This window comes from Eulemur rufifrons, chromosome 5, assembly GCF_041146395.1.
Source record: "Eulemur rufifrons isolate Redbay chromosome 5, OSU_ERuf_1, whole genome shotgun sequence".
In the NCBI taxonomy this organism is placed as follows: Eukaryota; Metazoa; Chordata; class Mammalia; order Primates; family Lemuridae; genus Eulemur; species Eulemur rufifrons.
In genome coordinates, this window is record NC_090987.1 from 6,192,021 (window position 1) to 6,213,302 (window position 21,282).

Consider the following 21,282-nt stretch of genomic DNA (forward strand, 5'->3'; position numbering starts at 1 on the left):
AGAATGAGGGGCTTTTGAAACAAAGAAAACCTTTGTGCCTCTCCAAATTGGCATTCATCAATTGAACAGGCACAACCAGGAAACAAAAACTTGGCTATTTTACCAAGAAGTTGTATAGTATTTCAAAGCTGAACCCATCATTCTTCCCTGTGCAACTTCCCTTTCCCCCTGTGCTTACTATTCTGGTGAATGGCGCCCGTCAACCTAATAGCTCATGTGAAGAACTGGGAGGCTTTCTGGACTCTTTTACCTTTCTGTCATCTCCGCACGCCATCAGTCATCACGTCCTGTAGATGCTACGTCCTTAATACCTCTTGGACCCATCCGTTTGCTTCATGCTCACTACTCTAGCTGGGATCGTTATGGCTACAGACACCCACTGCCCTTCCTGCCAACAGTGTCCATCTTCCCCTAATCTGTTCTTTGCCAAAGTGATTATGGACATCTGGTGATCTCTCTTCCCATACCTTTTTAGGATAAAGCTACCTCTCTAGCATAGTCTTTAAGGTTCTTAATGGTGCCACCAAAGACATGACTTTGGGGTTCTTTAGTTTCTCCGGTAAAAACCTATGTAAAAACATTGTTTCTGCTATGCAAATAATGGCTTCAAGACAAATCTTCCAGGGCTCTCTTTTAGCCAGATTGTTACCTTTAACCAACTCTTTCATACATTTTTATTTCATTTTCTCTATATATGTGCATATATATGTGCAGAACTCTTTGTGGCTTGAAATGTGCTTCCTTCTCCAGCCTCATCTTTTCAGTCCCTCCCTCACACCCTCTGCTCTGACGACCCTCTTAGAAACTGCGTCTCGTTCCCAGAGAAAGCAGCTCTCTCAACCATGGCACGGGCTTCCTCCTCTATTAGGAATGCCCACCCTCACGCTCGCTTGAACTTCAACTGTTGCCAGGCTAACCCACACATTTTCTTCAAGAATTTATCTAGAAAGGTGTACACACTCTTCCCCAACACCCCACCCAGCCTGAGTTAGGAGCCACTCCACCATGCTCTCTTAGCACGGCCTGCATACCGACCGCTATCATTTCTCTCATCTTCTTACTTTTGTGTCTCCTCTGTGAGGTTATACTGAGCTTGAGGAGAGGAAGCTTATTTACCTTTGAGTCTTTGGAGCCTTGTAAGATGCCAGGCACACAGCAGGCACTCAATAAATATTAATGAATAAACTATGAAAAATGGATGCCGCAGCTCACTCCTGTGCTCAGATAGAGGAGAGCATAGAAGTGCAGCTGTCTCAGCTCTTGCCTTGCGTGTGTTTGTCAGTCGTTACCTGTTGACTCAAAAGAATTTAATTATGTGGCCTGGTCATGACTAATGGTGAAATGAAAATCCTTTTTAAAATGAAAATTTAAAAATATTATAAAGCTAAATATGATTGTCAAATGTATGCTATAGGTATAAATGTGAGGACAAGGAAATAATTATTTCTAGCTTCATTCTAGCTCGTATTATAAAGTATAATACAAGTGTAACAATTTACAAGATTTTTTAAAAACTCTAAAAAGATGTGGATTTGGTGAGAAAGTGAGGAAATAAGACCTATGCTGTGAAAGTTTGTTGGTAAACCGTTCTCCATGAGTCTCTTGCATTTCGGCATATTTTGTGAGCAAAGGCCCTGCCTGCTTTTGTTCTGGATTATCTTTTCAAGGATATTTGAAGAACCATAGGCCTTAGAATGTCTGCCTCTGAAGCAAAAGAAAGATTTGTTTATTTTAGTACAAAAAAGATGTCTCCTTATGGGGCAAAGGTCAGGCTGGATTATTGCCCATTATAAATATTGGGGTTCCCCAAACTTGTGGCTCCTCTCCTGTATTACAACCTATTTCATGTGCAGGTGCCACCTGACCCTCTTTGCGCCATCCTGTGGGAACATCACTAGTGCTGATGCTCTGGTTAATGCTAATGTTGTGAGGAATGAACTGCCGCGTCTCTGACCCCAGAGTCTCATGTCTTCTGCCCGCATCCAGGAAACTGTGGCAGGCCGACTTTTTAGCCTGCATGGAGGGTAAAATCTCAGACCCTTCAGAGTTCTTGACAGTGTTAATAAATAGTGATATTTAATGATTCCCATGCTAAGGGTAATGCCTTCAAATTTTTGTTGGATTTTATATTTACCCATTTTTAGTAAGACTGCTAAGTTTCAGTGAAATCCTTCCTTGATCTGAAATACACATCATGTCACAATGAAATAAGTTACATAACAGTGACCAACTGGGATAGGTTCATAGGGAGAGTGGAATAACTCTATGATATATAGGAAAGAAAGAATGAATAAGGACAATGTTTTCACTAGAGAATAGAAAGTTAGGTAAGTGGCCCTCTTGCCTCTAAAATTCATAGGATTGAAATAGACTATTAATTGTGATTAATTTCCAGTAAAGACAGTTCAGTCACCTGAGTTGTTTAAATTTTTTCTCATAAGATGTACAGATTTTTATTGTTGCAATTGTTTTGACAGGGAAGAGTCTCTTCTTCAAAGTTTTTTTTAAAAAAATAAAAAACAATAGCATGCTATCAACATCAAGATGAAATGGAAAAAAAAATCAGAGAGCTGTGATTTTCACAGGAAAGAAAAAGCATTTATTTTAGGATAAACACAAAGCAGAGAAAATGAATGATTCCTGTGGTTTTAGAATCAAGCTTTTATCCTGTTAGAGCCATTGTTAAAAAGAGTGAAGCATGTTTTAATTCTGAATATGGAAAATTGTTCTCAAAGATTTGCTGTCCCTTAAAATTGCTCTAAGAGACTATCTCTGCACCACAATGGGGTACTTTTAGAGATGGAAAATAAAGAAATTACAGGGTAAATAGCCTACAAGCTTTGATGGTTAACATTCAGAGGATGATTCACTAGTAAATATAGCTCTTATCAGAGTTCTTTTGTTAAGATAGTTTCTTTTTGTCCCTCCCTTAATAGACAGTTGAACTGAACTGAAAAGACTCCCAAGTAATATATTTTAGATTATCCTGTTTCTGCCTGTTCGGAAGTGTGATGGAAAGGTAGAGAAATGTGGCCTACTTAGGAAGTGTGATACAGGGAGTTTGAGCAGCAAGTTGAGAATGGGATATGCACGTCCTATTGGTAACTTTCAGTTATTGACTTACCTAATGATTCTAGACCATTTTAACCACTGCATATAATTTTCGCAGCATGATTGACATGATTCTATTGGCAAAAATATGATAATGTAATAAATGAATGGTCAATGATTATGTTATTTTGATATTTAGAAACTTTTGAATGATTTACTTTTTAGTTTAATAATAATAGGTTCCGATGTTTTCATAGTGCGTGTGTATGTTTAAATTTATAATTTAATACGACTTTAATATCACTTTAAAGATATGTGATATAAAAATAATAAGTTAAAGGTTAAACGTCTCTCCTACTCTTTATTCTTTGTGCTAATCTGTGCTTCCTGGGGAGATAATCCCATTCATAGAGGCAGCTCAGCTCTTGCTAGACGTGCACAGAAGTGTGTGTTACCAGGAAAGCTTCATCAGTGACTTGCATTAACTATGCATGGTATTCTGTCTTTTGCTTTCTGCTGACAATTACTATTTCAGAAATATTCATTAAATCTGAATATATAAAAATCTAAGTAGCAGAAACTACAAAGAACAATAACTTCTGTTCATTCAGGGACTTGTGATTTGGGGTGTTAGCGTGGGTATTAGTGTAGGATACTAGCTGGTGGTTAAGGTCATGTCCTGACCATTATTCACAGTAGTCAAGATACGGAAACAACCTAAGAAAATGTGATATATACATACAGTGGAATATGATTCAGCCTTAAAAAGGAAGGAAATCCTGCCATTTGCTATGACATGGATAAATCTTGAGGACTTTATGTTAAGTGGAGCAGTCTGACACAGAAGAGCAAATATTGCATGATTCCACTTATATGAGGTACCTAAAACAGATAAACTCTTAGAAGCAGAGAGGAAAATGGTGCTTGCTGGGGGCCGGGGGGACTGAGAAGTGGGGAGTTGCTGTTTAACAGGTATGAAGTTTCAATTATGCAAGATAAATGCATTCTAGAGGTCTGTTGTACAACATTGTGCCTATACTTAACAATACTGTATTGTGCACTTAAAGCCTTCTTAAGAGGGCTTTCATGTTAAGTGTTCTTATCACAATTTTTTAAAAAAAATCATTGTCTGAAATCCCACTAAATCTCTGGGATTGTACACGCGGGAATGAAAATGGCTCTTGGGCAAGTGTCAGGGAGCTCCCGGGGAGAGACAGTTCACACATTCTCACAGCCGGATCACAGAATGGTTTGATGAGCAGCAGAACGTTTTGGGTTTGAAAAATCTGCATCAGTGAGATATTTTTCTCCAGGCTTTTTTCTTGAGTGTGTGCATACTCTTTACCCATTGAGAAAAATATGTGCTAAAATAAATGGCTGTTATCCTAAGACTAAAATAATGATATGGATTAGACTGAGCAAGACTGGTTAAAAGAAAGAAATATATGGACCTCAACAAAAGCAAACTTAGAGAGTTTACAGTTCGGGAACTGATGCTGCCTAATGCCCTTGTGTACTTGTGAGAATATTCCTTGCTTGTAGGTAAAAGGCAGACATTCTCTGATAACAATAATAATAAAAATAAAAACAAAATTCTGTTACATGTGTGCAAAATTTTAGTTTTCGACGTATTTTTATAAATTTATTTCATTTGAACCTTCCAATAGCCTGTAAACGTAGGTCATCTGAGAAGTGTCCTTCAGGTCCTGCTGGTGACAGTCGGAGGCTTACGTGACAGCCACTGGCTATGCCAGACCCCAGGGTTATGACTCTGGCTTTTGTCATTGCTTCCTTGGAAGGTCACCAGGGGTCCTTTAACCTTCTGGCCATGAAGTGGCTCCAGGTTTTGCCCTGATGCCCGGTAGCCCTCAGCAGTGCAAGGGGACTGCACACAGGCTATCATGGCCTTTCGATGTGTAAACTGGGCAAGGCTACAGCCCCTGTTATTCACTCAAACACGAATGCAGGTGTTGCTCCGAAGGGATTTTGTAGGACATTAAAGTAGATGATTATCCAAGCTACTCTGAGTGGGCCTGAGTCATTCAGTTGAAAGGCCTCAAGAGTAGTGTGGAGGACTTCCTGGTGAAGAAGAAATTCTTTCAGTGGACAGCAGTTTCAGGCCACATCCTAGGGTCCAGCCTGCACCCTAATGTCCTGCCCCATGGATTTTAGACTCGTCCAGCACACCTCCACAGTCACTGAAACCAGTTCCTTGAAGTGAGTCTCTTAATATTTATCTCCTACTGGTTCTGCTTCTCTGCCTGAACCCTTGACGGATGCCCCGGAGTATCCACTGCTAACAAACTCGTCCATCTCGGAGCACAGCCCTCTCGCCACTGCCGCCCCTTGAGATGTCCCAGGAACACACTGGGACTGCGCTGCATTGGATGTGCAAACGGGACTGAGTCTGGGACAGCCACAGCTGCAGTCATGGCCCTGTTCCCAGGCCAGGGACGCTCCATATCTTGGGCAGTGTCAGGAGTCAGGTGGTTTTATAAGGTACCAATTCCTAGGTTCTAAACCTGAAGGGAGTTCTTCCATGAGTATTTGTAGGGCAAGGGGGCACATGGTATTTGGTTTTGAGTGCCAGGGACTCTTTCTGAGTCACTCGGTTCTCTAAGAAAGCTACAAACCTCAGAATTTTGATTTTGGTAAAATTTTTTGGCAAAATTTTTCTCAGTTTAAATGTGCCTTTGCTTTGGTCAGGACATAAAATTCATAAATTGGATTCAGGGTAGCTAGTGAGTTTCTCTAAGATGTGGCCATTGGTGGTGGACTGGCCACTGGGTGCTCATGTTGCATCCAGCACGTGACTACTGGGATCTTGGACTGGACTCAACTGCAGTCCAGGACTGCTCTGGACTCAGTGGTGCCCCTTCCAAAATTCAGATGTTGAAGCCCTAACTCCCAATGTGACAGTAGTTGGAGATAGGGCCTTTAGGAAGTAATTAAGGTTAAGTGAGGTCATAAGGGGAGTCCTAATCCTATAGGCCTGGTGGCTTCATAAGAAGGCGACACACACACACAAAGGAACAGCCACATGAGGGCCCATGGAGAAAGCGGCCGACTGCAAGCCAGAAGCAGAGCTCTCACCAAGAACCTGACCATGCAGGCAGCCTGACCTCAGGCTTCCAGCTTCCAGAACTGTGAGAAAATAAATTTCTGTTTTGTCACCCAGTCTGTGGTATCTTGTTATGGCAGTCCTAGGAGACCAAGACAAGCACTGACTTTGGTAGACATTGGAGCCATGCTTTTAGGGCCAAACACCCTTAAGGATTATTTTTATTATTGCCTATTTTTAATTAAGAATAAAATGGAACTTTTTCACTAAATAAAGGTGGAACACATCTGAAATCATCAACAATACTGATCACCAATGAATAGTTAGTTCAAGACATAAACGTTTACTGAACGGCTGCTGCAGTTGTATAAGGTGTTTCATGAAAGAATAAGAAAGAAAGGGGATGAATTGTGCTCGATACTCAAAGAATAAAACCCACTAGGCAAGAACAGTTAAAAGATAACACCTTTAGCAGTTCAATGTGCACGTCCTTTGGTGTTTATTGAGGCTATGCGTCTACTTACATGGACAAAAAGAAGTGTGTGAGAATTCTGCTTTCCTCTGCAGTTAAAGCACCAAATGCAGAGTGTTTTCCCTTTGGGGTTTTCTCCAAGTTCCTACTGGTAAACATTGCTGTAATTTTTGCTGAGAGACCTTTCTGAGGTTTGTGCTAATAGACTTTGCTGTAGATTTGGACTGCTCCTTCCCTGTCCTACTTGCCATGCATTCAATGGTCAGGAACTGTTCCAACACCAGTGGCTCCAAAGTTGACCTCAAAGAAAGTCTAAAATGGAGTCCAGGGTTCCTGTGTAGACAGATCTGGGTTTACGTCCTGTTTGCCTTGAATGGGAAGTCACTGAAAGGCCCCAACTTTTGTATTTTTAAAACAGAGCATGATGATCATGATGATAAAATAATTATAATAATAATACCTACCTCATAATAATACCTATCTCATGGCTTAAGCTAAGTAAATAAGTATTTTAAAAAGGGTAATGCATGTGATGTCTTTTGCAGAGTATTTACTCCTGTAAATGTTGCATACATATTAGTTGCTTACGTTTATCACCATGGAGGAAGATAACCCAAAGTAACAGATCTCCAACCTTTCTGGTCACAAAACTTACTCCCTTCACTGCTAATCTGTTTTAAGGCCGTGTGGTTAATTCATTAATTTGCTCATAGGGCCTGTGCTCTATGTATAATCATATGTGTGGTCACAGCTTTCATTATGCACAGTTCCGATTATTTGGAAGAGGAACACATTGCACAAGAGATATAAAGGGTAAATTCTATTGGCAGAGAGAAATACAGGAGCAGCTGCTGTCGTTCAATGTCCAGTAGATCAGGAGATTTGGACAGGAGCGTGGCAGTGCCGTAGGCCTTGCGTGTCTGGAATTTGATTCTTCAACAATACAATTGAGGGGCAGTAGGAGTGAGGAAGGCTCCTGATGGATTCATGAGCCTGTTTTATGCTTGAGAAATATCACTGAATGGAGGGTGAATTAAGATGTTTGGTGTGTCTCTAATATTGCCATTCTTATCAATATACTTGGTCCTATTACTTTTCTCTTTAAATCATGGTGTTTTATTTTTGGAAATCATAATTATATCCACAGGAACTAATATTTTCCATAAATCCTAAAGGATATAAAATGTAGGCTAGAAATACAAATGGGTAAGCTTACAACTGTGAATATTGTTTCTTATGTGAATGTATTTAATCAATGAAATGGAAAATGAGACTAAAACAATTTTAACCAAATATTGAAGGCCTCAAATTACACATATATGTTTATATATGTATGTAGATATATATCTATCTCTACCCATCTGTCTATCTAGAAAGAAAGGTAAGATTGAATGAAATTGCAGTTTTATAGGTCACACATTGTAAAATATCAGAAATTTCATAGAGTTCAACCTAAAAATACATATGTGTGTGTGTATATATATATATATAGAGAGAGAGAGAGATATTAAAGAAAAATATATTTTTTAAGGCTTTCTGTCACCTGTTACTTCATTAACTTTTATTGAAATGATTTATTCCTGTAGCTACATTCTTATGTCAAAGCCTGACTGACTTAATATATAAAGAGTTGCAGCACTAATTGTGTTAACACTGCAGATGTGTCAAACCGTATTCACAGCCCCAGTTAATTGCTTCAATGAGAAATTTCGCACATATCTCTATCATATATTATTGTCTTTTGTGTACATTTTTTTTTGTGAGTTTCAAATCACACAAGGAATGCACATTTGTTGCAGCAAGCTAGACAATACATAAAGGTGGGGAAAGACAAAGTTCTTCTCTCCTTGTCTGCCTTCCCCGATCTCACCCCTAGGGCATGTCTGCGCCTCTCTGTGGTTTTCCCTTGGGCACTCCGGGCTCCTGTGCTGACCTCCGGCCTCATCCCCCTTCCCTCTTCCTCGGGTTGTTTTCCATCTCCCACGAACCTTCGCCTTGCTTTTCCCGGTGCGATGACTCCCTTGACTCCCTGCGCAGCACGTCTTTGCTCTGGTGGCACGGAGGGAATGGCGTGAGCGTGTCCCCTGTCATTCTTACGGGAGTAGATTTGACTACAGTGAGTTCAGAAAACATATTAGAGAAGATGGATTACTTCCCCGCTCCTCCGTTTTACAACTTTTTTCTCCTGTCCGGACACTCAGCCCCTGCTAGTCTCGCGCTGCCTGAAGGGGATTTTCCTCCACGTAACACAGCGTCACTCTTTGTGTCCCCTGCACTCAGTCGGGACCAACACATCCTGCGAAGCACACGAGTCAGAGGTCAGGAGCGTCTGGGCCGGCCACCTCTTTCACTTCTCTTCCCAGTTGTCTCATGGCTGACTGCCGGCCTCTGATTTTCTATTTTTGTTGATTTTCTCAAGGTCACATGGCTCTAGGCCACGCTCTTTCCCGGCCTTTCTCTCTCTGTCTCTCCTGTCCCTCCTCTGGCTCCCAGAGCCCTCCCCTAGGACCTGCCACTCCTGGCCCGCTTCTGCCAGCGGCTCCTCCTCCTGCGACGCACCCCCTTGGTGGCAGATCCCGTGTTTGGTCAAAGTGGGAGTACGTATGCATATTGCTTTTAGGCTTCATGATATTTTCACATATAATTACTTCATCTAATTCTCAAAATAGCATTGAGAAATAAAAGAATGTAAGTACTGTTTCCATTTAGCACTTGGAAAAACTGAACCCGGAGGAGTTTGCATGACTTTGCTCGGATTTCTTAGGTCCAAGTGAGGTCCGAAACCCAGATTGCCCGGTTCAGGGTCGTGTATTTGCTCCCCTTCATCACACTCTAGGTGTCTTCTGTGCTCTGCTTCATGGCGACTGGAACACCAAAAGCCCAAGACAAGCTTTTCTTAGGTCTACCCTCCCACCACTTACCCCCCAAGATGAAGCCCAACCCAGCCATTAAAAAGATGCAATCTTCTAAAGAAAATGCCCATCCAGGTTTCCAGAGGTGGCTGAGATGGTGGATTAGAAACAGTGTGCACCTATTATTATATTATAGTCTGTCTCTTCCTTCAGCTCTATTAATATTTGCTTTATATGTTTAGGTGCTCCAATGTTGGGTTCGTATATATTTATAATTGGTATATCCTTTTGATGAATTAACCCCTTTATCATTATGTAATGATCACCTTTGTCTTGTTTTGCAATTTCTGACTTACAGTGTATTTTATCTGATATATGTATAATGACCCCCATTCTCTTTTAGTCTTCATTTTTATAGAATATCTTCTTCCAACTTTTTACTTTCAGTCTGTGTGTGCTCTTAAAGGTGATGTAAGTCTCTTTTAGGCAACAAATAGTTGGGTCTGGTTTTTTTTTTTTTTTGGTACCCATTCAGTCACTTCATGTCTTTTGATTAGAAATTTTAATCCATTTACATTCAAAGTAATTATTGATAGGTAAGGATTTACTACTGCCATTTTGTTAATTGTTTTCTGGTTGTTTTGAGACTCCTTTTTTCCTTTCTTCCTCTCTGACTGTCTTCCTTTGTGATTAGGTGATTTTCTCGAGTGATATGCTTTGATTCTTTACTTTTTATCTTTTGTGTATCTACTATAAGTTTTTGCTTTGTGGCTGTCATGAGGCTTATGTAAAACATCCTATAGTTATAATAGGCTATATTAAGCTGATAACAACTTAATTTTGATTATGTAAAAAAAAAATACACTGAGGACTTGCATTTCTAACAAGTTCCCTGATGATGGTGACAGAACTAATTTGGGGACCACACTTTGAGAACTACTGACCTAAAAATTTTCTAAATTTCTATAAGTTTTGACATTTTGTGATTGAAAGTAACAGATAGTGGTCACTATCAACAAATTGCCAATAAAAGTATGTAACTTGATATTTTTGATAATAAGCATCTAAGATGTAGCTTTCCTATAATATATCCACCAGAATTTCCTGACCAGGTCAGTATAAAGCTTGATGTAAATCTAATATTTATTCTAGTTTCCATTTGAATACACGATGGACTTGATTGGCTAGTGTTTTCATTTTAGAAATCTGTAGACATAACAGTTAATTTGCATGCAATCCGGTTTCTGAATGAGCTTGTCATTTAATATAATGATGTTATATTATAACCTGCCCAGTGGTGTGAGTCTCTGATTACCTAGCCTGCCTTGTAAAATATTGATCCTTAAGGCTGATGATAATGGGACTATAGTGATGGATAAATAAGATTTATGCTATAATTCTGATCTTAGAACATTAAACCAAAACGTGTTTATGGACTGTATAGTTTGTTTCTAGTCATGGTAGCAGCTGCAAAATTTATGTTTCTTATCTATTATTTTGCAAGGTTCATGAGTTCCGAGGGAAATAATCCTATTTTCTTGCTTAATAAATACAGGGAAGCTCGTTAATTACACTGAGATTAATGTGGCATTTAGTGTAGACACTCTAAAGTACATTTGCATTAAGTTTTTGACCTTTTACATTATTAAAAGTTGAAATGGGCCAAAATTTGCCAGACACTACAAATCTAAAAATAGAATTAGCATGCTCCTGAAAATTTTTATATTGTGTTCAGCTATCTTCCAATAAGAATTTCTGAGTAGCAAAACCATCTAAGAAAACATAAATAAAACTAATTTGCTAAACTGTGTGGATACTATTAATGATATCATTTATTATACTAATTAAAATAGACCAAGTAATTCTCTTTGGCTTGAGCTATACTAGGCTATAGGACTAAAAATGAGCCCAGAAAAGAATGACATTTAAATGGGTACAATAAAAATTTCAGTTTAAAACTTTGAAATGCATCCAAGAAAGTTTGAAGAAAAAGTTAATAGTAAAGCACACAACCTATCTATTTTCTTTTAAGGAGTAATTTAAATATATATGTGCCACCTCCAACATGCACACATAATCTTATTTCCAAAAACCATGTAATTAATAATCAAGATAAATTATGATGATATCCTTTTCCTTAATAATAAAATGAAAAAGTTTTTTAATGAACAGGCACCATTAATATTGCTTTTTTAAATGGTAGATTCATATACTTGTTCCCTAAGAAGTTTCAGTTAAGCCTGCAAACCTCAAGTCAATATTTTAAGAAAATGTGCATTGCTTGTTAATTGACAATTCTCAAACATTATAATATGTATGCTTTATATTAGATCAGGATTTATTTTGGAGAATATCTATTTGGAAATACTGTGCCTATTGGCTTTTTTTCTTTGGTTTCCTTATATGTGTATAAGAGGTCTCTGAATAGTGTTATGGTTTTATGGAAATTGAATAAAGAACAGGGAACTGTAGAAACAGGTTCAATCAAAATTATGGCACCACCTATTTTGCATGGGGCTATGTATATTTTTAAAAGGACTCTATTTTATTTTGCATGGATTATTTCATCGATGTCTTATCTCTTGGGTCATTATTTCTCATAACTCACTTCTTTCATGAAACCTCTCAAGGGCGTTCAAGAGCATCTTCATAACCTTGTCCTCCTGTCTCTACTCTCCATAAAAGAACACGGCAGGTGAAATAAAACCACCCACATAAGTACTCATGAACTTTCACCCTTGAGATGAAACCACTTTCTTCAATGATGAGTTTAATGTCTCTGCACTATGTATGCCTCTGTTAGGTAATAAACCACAAGCACAGGAACTGTGTCTCTTTATGTGCTGTGCAATCCTTGACTTATTGATGGCACTTAATCATAATAATCATTAAGTGAGTGGGTTCCAAACCTCTCCTTCACAAGCCTCCATTTGGGCAATGGAATGATATAAAACACAGCTTGCTGGGAAGTGTTGCCCTTGCTTCCACAGTACAAGGACTCCACCTTACTCTCTGAGTAGGAATTTATTTTGATCCTTCCCCTGTCGCTAAACTCCTTCACACTTTATTTTTATCCAGCCTTGCAGGTACTCCCTATGGTAGATACTCCTAACTAAAGTCAAAGTCAGAGGAAATTTTATTTACACACAACACCGATACCAACTGGCAGTGTGTGTCGGTATCTGTCACTGTAGAGCAAGCATATATATGTTCATATGAAAAACGTTTGGTTTAAGATTTTCAGAGGCAGCTTAAGAAGGAGTTTCGTTGGAGGTTGAACTGGTTTGACCAGAATCTCATCCTCTATGGCATATTTGTGGTCATAGGTTGAAGACAGAAATAACAACAACAAAAATCCTTGTCCGAAAGTGTTCACATGTTCATGCATAAACACAGATACATAACAATTTTGTGATTATTAATACATGCCACTAATTTTCCAGAGAACAGACTTAGAAAATACGGAGAGCTCATACAATGTGTATCAATTTATCATAGCATCTCCTTAAAAAGTCTCTCTGTTTTTAATCAAAATCAGAGTTAAAAGGGATAATTTACAATTGTATATAGATTATAAAAGCCCTATTATCACATAACAAACTGAAGAATTTAACGATTTGTCAATATAATTGAAAAGAAATTTTCTAAAAATCTCAACAGCACAAAATTTAACTTATTTTTTTTGAACAATTTACCTGCTTAGAAATCACAGGCCCATTTTGGGATAATGAATTAGGAAATTAAAATTCTTGTTTTTTCATTGTCTTCATGAAAACAACTTTTTAATGAGACTTATCAAGTCCTCTGAACCTACACCTTCATTCACAGAGCTAAAGCAACAGACAAACATGGTCTCCCCCAGGGAATTGTTCTCTTCGGATTGCTCTCTTTTGAGGAGGCACCACTCCAGACATCAACCTCAAAATTTTTGTATTAGCCAGTGTCATATTTCACAGATGTAGAAAAAATAATTCTAAGCTTCATTTATAACCAAAAAAGAGGCCAAATAACCAAAGCAATCTCAAGCAAAAAGAACAAATCTGGAGGCCTCACATTACCTGGCTTCGAATTAGACTACAAGGCTATAGTAACCCGAACAGCATGGTATTGGTATAAAAGTAGAGACACAGACCAATGGAACAGAATAGAGAACACAGAAATAAAACCATCTACCTATAACCAACTGATCTTCGAGAAAGCAGACAATAACATACACTAGGGAAAGAAAGCCCTAGTCAATAAATAGTGCTGGGAAAATTGGATAGCCACATGCAGAAGAATGAAACAGGACCCCTATCTCCCACCATATACAAAAATTAATTCAAGATGGATTAAAGACTTAAACGTAAGGTATGAAACCATAAAAATTCTAGAAGAAAATGTAGGAAAAACTCTTCTAGACATCAACCTAGGCAAAGAATTTATGACAAAGATCCAAAAGGCAAATATAGCAACAACAAAAATAAATAAATGGGACTTAATTAAAGTAAAAGACTTCTGCCCAGCAAAGGAAATAATCGACAGAGTGAACATCCAACCTACAGAATGGGAGAAAATATTCACAAACTCTACATCTAAGAAAGGACTAATATCCAGAATCTACAAAGAACTCAAATCAGCAAGAAAAAAAAATAACCCCATCAAAAAGCGGGCAAAAGACATGAACAAAAGTTTTTCGAAAGAAGATAGACAAATGGCCAGCAAACATATGAAAAGATGCTCAACATGACTAATCATCAGGGAAATGCAAATAAAAACTACAATGAGATACCACCTTACCCCTATGAAAATGGCCATTATTAAATAGTCAAAAAACAATAGATGCTGTCATGGATGCAGAGAGAAAGGAAAGCTTATACACTGTTGGTGGGACTGCAACATAGTACAGTCTCTATGGAAAATGGTATAGAGGTTCCTCAAAGAAATAAATGTAGACCTACCATTTGATCCAGCAGTCCCACTGCTGGGTATCTACCTATAGGAAATGAAGTCATTTCATTATATCAAAAAGACACCTTCACTCAAATGTTTATCACAGCACAATTCACAATTGCAAAGATATGGAATGAACCTAAGTGCCCATCAATCCATGAGTGGATAAAGAAAATGTGAAATACACACACCATGGAGTACTACTCAGACATAAAAAGGAATGAAATAATGTCATTTGTAGCAACTTGGATGAAACTGGAGACCATTATTCTAAGTGAAGTATCTCAGGAATGGAAAACCAAACACCATATGTTCCCATTAATAAGTAGGGGCTAATAGATGGATACACATGGGCACAAAGTGATATAAAGGACATGATATAAAGGGGAGGGTGGGCCGGGGTATGTGGGCTAAAAACTTACCTACTAGGTACAGTGAACACTATTCTGGTGATGGGCACGCCAAAAGCCTTTACTTAAGCATTATACAAGATATCTATGTAACAAAAACACTGTAACCCCTTAATTAATACTTTGAAATTAAAAAAATTGTATTGAGAAAAATAATTTTTTCTGAAATTTCTAGATAATTGAATTACCTGTGTTTTCATTTGCCTGGATGATTTTGGTTTTACATATAACCCAAACTCATGTGAAGTGAAGAACTTTGGATAATTTAAAACCAAATGCCTTTCTATATCTTTCTTCAAGCTTTTCTGCACTCTATTTCTTCTACAATATGGGTCATAGCTATTTTTTTAAAAATAAATTTCGGTTACTCACTAAATCCTTCTTTTGGAATTTTTTTTCATTATATTATCAAGAGTAAGCAGATTCGTAATGTGGTGAGTCAACTTATTTTCCCGCTTGGTAAATCTTTATATAGTTCTCTTGTGTTTGATATATTATCCTCTTACTGCAGGTGGTTTTTCATTTTATTCATGGGGAATTTTCTCAGTGCTGTATAAAATACATTTTCTCTTTTCCCCATGTAATTGTTGGGAAACCATTATCACATGTCTGTAATATTGTTAGGAATTATGATGTTAACAAAAGAGCACTTCATAAAATCATTATCATAACTACCAAACTTAAATGGAAATCTCCAGAAATTTTAATTTGGCAATGTACTTACTTAATGGTCAACAATTATTTAACGATATAGTAAAATGCTGCTGGGAAGTGTTAAGTGATAGGAAGGCCTTATAGTCAGATAAATCAATACAAAAATATTATATATAACAAAGCCAAACAAACTCTTAATATGGACTTTTACTCTATCATACATTTCTCTTGACAGCTACTAATTATCATATCTTCCTTCTTCATGTTATTAATAATAAGAGATAAAGGAGTTAGCTTTGTATAAATTCCTACTTTCTTTGGCTTAAATTTTTATGGAAAATATTTGGATTATATTTTATTTTAATTTTAATAAGGAAGACATAATTCTTTTGGGAAATTTTTGGTAAGGTTCATTTCCATATCAAGTACAAATGCTCCTTGGCTTTTGATGGGATTATGTCTGGATAAATCTGGAAATGTAACTCCATTGTAAGTCAAGGAGAATACTGAATGCATATGGCTTTCTCACCATCATAAAGTCAAAACTATTAAAACTAAGTTGAACCACGGTAAATAGGAAGCTGCATGTATTTATTTGTTGTTTGCACTTTTCATAGGGGAGGAAAAGGACCTTCTTCGTATTCTCAGGGAGCGTGTGATCTCCTGTGGAAACAGACAATTGCACACTTAAACACATATTCCTACAGAGCACAATGTGTCTTACGATGGGGAGAGTTCCAGATGACATGAGAGAGCCCTTGGTGTGGCTGGGCCATGGTGCGGGCATAGGGTGGAGGAAAAGGGTACCCAGAACTAGTGTGTCCTAAAAGGCCTTGGGGAGAAAGTGATGGTTTTCAAGAAGAGGCCTGAAATTTGAATTTTACCCCCTTCTTTCCCCAGTGTTATTTATAGTATGTATTTACAGCTAACAGAGATAAGCCCTACTTTCTTAAGTAAATAAATAAATAAAACAATAAAATCTGAGGACCTCAAAGAGCTCAATCTATATTTATCTGGCTTATATCAATCATTATTACAATATTATAAATTAAAACTCCCTTAGCTAAAGTGATAAGTAATGACTAGTAAGCTCATCACAATAATTCCTTTCCTTTTTGCCAATTATTTTCCCAGTTCCCTTGCAGACAGGGATGGCCACATGTCAAAATTATGGTCCATGAAACAGAAAAGTCTATTGCAGAAATGCTGGAAAGATTTCCTTCACTGATTAAAAAAAATAAATAAGCTTCATAATGAAAAAAAACTTTTTTTTCTTTTTTTCTTGCTTTTTGTTTTGAAAGCAAATGTGATGCCTGGAGCCACAGCAGCTATATTGTATACATTAGCTGACACGCATGGAGATGGAAAGGAAACATGCTGGGGATAGTAGAACGGAGATATAGAAAGACCCTGGATTCTCAACAGTGTTTCTGAGCAGCTAAACCAATAAGAATAGCTAATTGATTAGGCTTTTTCATATGAGGGGGGAAAAAGAAACTCCTACTGGTATAAGCCACTGTCAGTTGGCTTTTTATTTACTTGTAGCAAAAAACATCCTTAATTATCAAATGAGGCCTACCAGCGAAATTAGATGGTGGGATTGTAACCATAATTTTCTTTTGGTAACATAAGAACTCCCTTTATAAGTCATTTGTCAAAATGTGTTTGAGAAGAGAGGAATATCTTAGACAATTTACTTGTTATAATACAGATAGGAGTAGGTTCTATTTCCTGATAATGATTCCTGAAATGCTGTTTTCCTTGAGATGAAACAAACTTGAGGGCTATCGTATCTTTGCAAGGGGGCTGGTGGGCCTTGTGGGCGAAACCGGCCATCCGCACGTGGGCGCTGCCCATCTGTGACGCTCTGATTTGCTGCCCGCCTTCTCCCAGGCTGGAACTTTCAACTAAAATGAATACTGCAAATACATATTTGGAAAGAATTAAAAGTAAAACTTAAGTGGCCTACTTCAAACTATGAATAAATATGTATCTTTGATAGTTTCCTGACAATTAAAAAATTCCCAACTCTGTAGCAACTACAAACCCGTTCAGCGAGAGTCCAGTATTCCCTATCACAGAGGGGAACCCCACATGAGCAGGAGTTCCTGTGGGGATTATCCCAAACTGTAATCATAACCAACATCCAGGGAGTCAGAGATGAGGTGATAATTCTGGAAAATTCGATCTCTAGTTGGATGACTGTATTAGTTTCATATTGCCACTCTAAGAAATTATCCCAGCTTAGTGTCTTAAAACAAATTTGTTACCTGCAATCTGGAGGGAATTGAATTTACTCATTTAGTCAGCCAGTGGGTTGGGGGGAGCCTTAAGATTTTATTTTAGTTCACAATTGAACCAAAGTAGAAAAGGTCTGGAGAAGACAAAATATTCGCATGAACCCCTTTCCCCCAAAATATCAGTTCTGACAAAATAAAGTAACAAAGCTTTTTGTGTTAGAGCAATCCTATTAGACACGTATACAGATAAAGTACACTGAATGAGTCATGTTTAATAATAGCACTTAATATCTTTCCCAGAAACATAATGGGTAATTTCTGAAGCATGAGTGATTTCTGAAAAGAAGAACTAAACAGAGGCAAAATAAATGTAGAATGATTTAGCTTCTTTGTTATAAGCCATTTGAAAATATAATGGGTAGAGCAGAAATTAATTTTAATATAGAAAAATTTTAAAATCCCATTTAATGAGAAGCCATTTGGCAAGTAGGGTATCAAAAGGAAAATGTTAAAGTACTTTGAAATTAGGGAAATTCATAGATTAGTGGCTTTAGATTTCATTTACTGTTTCAGTGCAATAGGAAAAGGAAGCCAAATTGAATGGCCTCTATTTTTGTGTCTTTATAGAGCATACTGAAATAAAGAAAAACTAAAAATAATGAAAATAACTGCATAAAGATAAGCTGAACTGCGAATGTTTCTTTCCTGCTGATTTCAATTTGTTGCCTTAAAATGGTATATGCTGGGAACTGATTCCCACCCCTTGAAAGACGGCTATTATAATTACCTTTATTTGGTTTTATATTAAAGTCAAATGGCTTAGAGAATCAAGTTGTGTGGTTGTCTGGAGGGTTTCTCAGCCCATGGTGTCTGGGACTGAAGCCGCTGAAGTGTGAGATACCTGTAACAGGAAGGCCGGGTCATGGAGAGCACCCTGGAAATGATTTAGTCTCAGAATAGAACCACACCTGAGATTTATTATGCTGTATCTTCCGCAAATGACTGAAGCAGTCTGATTACTCAGGACATTGATTCTGCGTGATAAAGCCATTAATTTATATGCCATGGCCAAAACTTTTTGTTAGAGTAGTTTCCTTTGCAGCAGTCCGCAACCTTTTTGGCACCAGAGACCAGTTTCAAGGAAGACAATTTTTCCATGGACTGCGGGGAGAGGGGATGGTGAGCGATGGGGGCAGCTGTAAATACAGATGAAGCTTCAGCTCGATCACCGTCCCCACCGCTCACCTCCTGCTGTGCGGCCCGATTCCTAACAGGCCACAGACTGGTACTGGTTTGCAGCCCGGGGTTGGAGACCACAGCTTTATAGTTTGCTGTCTTGCTAGAGTCATTTCATAATCTTGAATGCTCGTCGGGAAAATACTGACGATAAGCAATGCTAAAGAAGTACACGTATCTTCCTTTTCATTTGGAAGTTGATTTCAGAATGACAGGTGCTTTTCTTAGCCCATTCCGTTGTTTTTAATGTCAAAGGTAAGTCAGGTTTAGTGACCTCATTTATTTACAAAACGAAGTTAGGTGCTCCTAAATTCCAAATATTTATTTATTTATTTAGCTAGCCTTCAGCATATTTCTTCTGACAAACTTCTTAAAAAAATAAGAATTTCTAATTTTGTGACATCTCAACGGATTATGGAAAAACAATATAAAAACATTTAGAATGTCAAGTGAAGAAGTATTTCTTTTTGGCTGACAGCTCCAATTTTTTGCTTATAGGTCAGTGTTTTATTAATACTAATAATGGTAATACTTGGCCATAACAATAGCAAAAACAATGACAGTTAACACTGAATGTAAGTGTACTATGTCCTAGGGTCCATGTTTTCGATAATTACATTAAATTCGGTTTACAAGCCAGTGACTTGCTAGAAAGTTTTTACCTCTATTTTGTACATTAAGAAACAGAGACAATACAGCTGTTGAGCTCCCCGCCCACAGTCCGCCCACAGTTAAGTAGTCAGCACGTGGCAGAGGATTCCAACAAAGTTGGTCTTGTCTCAAGACCGTCCAGTCTGCTAGGAAGAATAGCAATGGGAATGAGTTGAAGCTAAACAATATATCATAAAGTGAAAGTGCTTATCTCTATAACCTAAAAACTTTTAAATGGCAATAAGCAGAATATTTATTTCTAAATTTATAACAGTAATAAAAATAACATATGATATCCTACTCACTTTAATTTATTTAAGAGATTCCAAAATCTCACAAAACAAAAACAAAAACTTTTTTTTCTCCTAAAATCTGGTAAGATTAACTTCTGGCATTTTAAATAACCTTAATTTTCACAGAGATTTAAAAACATATTCTAATGCACAAATGTTACACAATGAATACAGAGAATTTACACATAAAAAAAATTTTAAATAGTTAAACTGTTGTATGTATAATTTAGTGTTACACACATAACAGTTTAATCATTTTATTGTAAAATATTAATAAAACAAAGATACTGAAAACTACATAAAACAAAAGTATAGCTGAATGAATCCTTTTAAGCCTTTACAACCCTTATAATTAAAATTTTTAAACAAATTATCTGGAACAATTTAATATTTATACTGATAAAAAATTAGCTTCTATCCCTATTTTACTCTATATAGAAAAAATATTTTGAGGTGGATCAAAAACCTACATGTAACAGTGAGGACCATAGAGCTTCTAGAAAACAGCATGGGAGACTGTCATCTTTGTGTTATAGAAGTAAGAAACTTTTTCTTAGCACTTTATAGAGCACAAAGCATAAAAGAAAAAACTGTGAAATTGCAATTTTTTGAGAATAAAAATTTCTGCTCCCCAAAAGAAAGTGTAGAGGAAAACCACAGTGAGGGAAACAATTTGTAATATATATATTTGAGAAACAACTTGTATCAAGAAAATTTAAAGAATGCCTACAAAACAAAAATATCAAGACCCAAAACCTAACTTTGAAAAGAGCAAAAAGCTTGAACAGACACTTTAGAAAGTAAGACAGACAATGGCTAATGAGAACTCGGAAGGATGTTCAATATTATCATCCATCACATCAGTGAAAATGAAAAACAAAGTGAGACATAACAGCACACTAGAATTTCTAAAATTACTAATTCTCAATTCCAAATATTGACTAGGATGTGAAACAACTGGAACTACATTCCATTTGAAGAGCTAAACGACAAAACCAAACACTGAAGAAGCATCTGGAACTCTTATAGATTGTTGGTAGGAATGTCAAATAATAATGTCTGGGAGTGTCCTATAAAGTTAAACATCCATCTAACTTACTACCTCTCCAGTTACCCAAGAGAAATGACAATATATGTCTACAAAAAGACTTGCATGAGATTATTTTTAGCAGTGTTATCATGATAATGAAAACTGGGACTAATCCACATGATGACTGAAAAGAGAAAGAATTAACAAATTGTGGTGTATTCATGCCATGAAATAATAGTCAATATTATGAAACAGAATTCAATAAAATGAAACAGTACTAACAATATAAATAAATCTCAAAAACTTGTTGAGTGAAGGAAATCAAACACAAAATAATATGCAGTGTCTTATTACATTTATAGAAGTCCAAGAACATATTAAACAGATTCTACAGTGATAG

At 37.1% G+C, this 21,282-nt stretch overlaps 1 protein-coding gene across 1 annotated transcript in view; it reads right to left on the bottom strand.

Moving 5' to 3' along the window:
* The window catches only part of DOK6 (docking protein 6), a 313,999-nt gene that overhangs the window by 13,480 nt on the left and 279,237 nt on the right, over positions 1–21,282 (bottom strand). The window lies entirely within an intron of this gene.